At 40.3% G+C, this 2,697-nt stretch overlaps 1 non-coding gene across 1 annotated transcript; it reads left to right on the top strand.

Moving 5' to 3' along the window:
• The first annotated feature begins 2,255 nt into the window (after window positions 1–2,255).
• On the top strand, window positions 2,256–2,395 carry LOC125931197 (U4 spliceosomal RNA). Its single transcript, XR_007460433.1, has one exon. It is a non-coding gene; the product is annotated as a U4 spliceosomal RNA (small nuclear RNA).
• Window positions 2,396–2,697: the final 302 nt, after the last annotated feature.

A 2,697-nucleotide genomic window follows, 5' to 3' on the forward strand; every position in this document is an offset into this window, starting at 1 on the left:
CTTTATTTGGCCACAAAGACTTTGCAGATGGCATTAAATTTAAGGACCTAGATACAGAAACTTACACTGGATTGTCTGGTGGGCATAATCTAATCAACATGTGCTCTCTCTCTCTCTCTTATATTAAATATAATTTATTGTCAGACTGGTTTCCATACAACACCCACTGCTCATCTCAATAGGTGCCCTACTCAGTGCTCATCACCCACTTTCCCCTCTCCCCCACTGCCCATCAACCCTCAGTTTGTTCTCAGTATTTACCTCTCTTATGGTTTGCCTCCCTCCCCCTCAGTAACTTCCTCCCCTTCCCCTCCCCCATTGTTCTCCATTTTCTCAGGATCCACATGTGAGTGAAAACATGTAACTGTCTTTCTCTGCCTGACTTATTTCACTCAGCATCATACCCTCCAGTTCCGTCCATTCAACATGTGCCCTTAAGAGAAGAGGGTCTCCCGTGGACGTAGCCAGAAGAATCTGCCGTGTGGCGAAAATTCCACCTACCTTCGCGATCTTAAAGATGAGGAAAGAAGGGTGCAAGCCAAGGGAGGTGGTGACCTACCCCCCTGGGGAAAGCCCCTAGCCTCTGAGGATGTTAGACCTGCAACTGCCAGGAACTGAGGGCTGCTGACAGTGAAGGAGTAAGGAAACAGATCTTCCCTAGCAACTCCAGAAGGGGGTGCGGCCATGCTGATACCTCCATTAGAACGCAGTGAGATCCGTTTCGCCCTTTTGACCTACCTAATTTAAATAATCATTTTTTTAAACCTGCTATATTTATGGTAACTTGTCATTTGTTAATAGGACACTAATACAAATACCTACAAAGAGAATATAGCTGAGGTTATACTTAAATGTGGCAAATTGAACATGTAGTCACGGAGGTTGGGAACTATGTCAGGATGTCTGCTCCCACCATTTTGTTACCTATGTTAGAAAATGACATTCAAAATGCTATTAGACAAGAGAAATAACTGGAAGTATCCATATTATTTTTGTATTCATGGTTATGGTTTATTATGGTGAGGAAATATCCATATTTGAAATAAAAAATAAAATTGTCTCCGTTCAGAGAGAACACGGTGTCTGTGTAGAAAACTCTAAGAAATATACCGAGAAAAGAAAAGAAACAACAGCAAATGTGTTTTTTATGCTAACATCCAATTACTGGAAAAATAAATTTTAAAAAGAATATCATTTAGAAAATGTAAGACAAGCCACTGGCTTGTGTTTGCAATACATACATATGATGCAAGACTTCTTTTTAGAATATATGTTTCCGTCTTTCTCTGCCCCTCCCTGCTCATGCTGCCTCTCTCTGTCTCTCAAAAATAAACATTAAAAAATTAGAATATACAAAGAACTTTTACAATTCAATAACAAGAACAATAACCACCCAATGAGTTTTCATTATTTATTTAGTTGTTGACTTTGGGGCTGAAAATTTTAATAGATACTGTATACAATGAGATAGAGAAATACCAGTAGATGATGAAAAAGGAAATTACAAATGAAAACAAGAATAAGGCCCCATGGCACACCTATGAGAATGGCTAAAATTTAGGCTGGAATCCTCGTGTTAGAGAGGAGAGAGAACAACTAGAACTTTGTTGATGAAAATGTGAAATGACCCAACCACTTTGAAAAAGAGTTGTATATAATTAAACATAAACTCACCTAATGACCCAGTTATTCTACTTATTATTTACCCCAGACAAACGTAAATTTATACTTTCAAAATCCAGCGGTATTGACAATAGCCATGTACTTAAAACAACCAAGTATTCATCAGCAGATGAAAGGATAAATACATTGTGCTATCACTGTGCACCGGAACACTTCCCCACATTAAAACAGGAAGCAACGTGAATGAGTCTCGGTGACCTTAAGCTGAGAAAAAGAGCTAGACATAAAACACTACTTGTCTCTCTTTGTTTCACGTGTTAGAATGCAGAGCTGGAACTCGCTCCAAGTAGTGTGGTGTGGTATCCTTGTGTCTCCTCTCCCACCCCACCTTTGCATGCCAGTTCATCATAACTCGGGCAGTGTATTTGCGGATTGGGTTTCTCGGTCATTCCCAGATTCCTTTTTGCAATGTAAGGTCACGTTCACAATTCCTGTTGATTAGTGCATTAGGTCATGGACATCTTTGGGATACCATTTGTATGAAACTCAAGACTGTGCAACTTAGTGATAGAGTGCACTTAGTGCCTGTGGGTGGGGAGACAGACTGCAAAGTGACTTAAGACGATTTTCTGAGCTTTGCGCAGTGGCAGTATCGTAGCCAATGAGGTTTATCCGAGGCGCGATTATTACTAATTGAAAACTTTTCCCAAGACGATTTTCTGGTTTGGTGGAAATATTCTATATCTAGTCATTGCAGAAAGGATGATGATCCTTAAACAGGGAATTGCATTTGTCAAAGTGTATCAAAGTAGACAGTGCCCTTAAAATTTTTGCAGTGAGGGGCACCTGGGTGGCTCAGCGGGTTGAGAGTCACCTGTTGATTTTGGCTCAGATCATGATCTCCTGGTTCCTGGGATTGAGCCCCATGTCTGGCTCTGCCCTGACAGTGCAGAACCTGTTTGGGGTTATCTCTCTCTCTCTCCCCCCTCCTCTCCACTCACTTTCTCAGAATAAATTAAGACATTTTTTTACAGTGATAACTCAATAAATTTAGTTTAAGATGAAATTATAAGA

The sequence above is a fragment of the Panthera uncia genome, chromosome A2 (genome assembly GCF_023721935.1).
Source record: "Panthera uncia isolate 11264 chromosome A2, Puncia_PCG_1.0, whole genome shotgun sequence".
In the NCBI taxonomy this organism is placed as follows: Eukaryota; Metazoa; Chordata; class Mammalia; order Carnivora; family Felidae; genus Panthera; species Panthera uncia.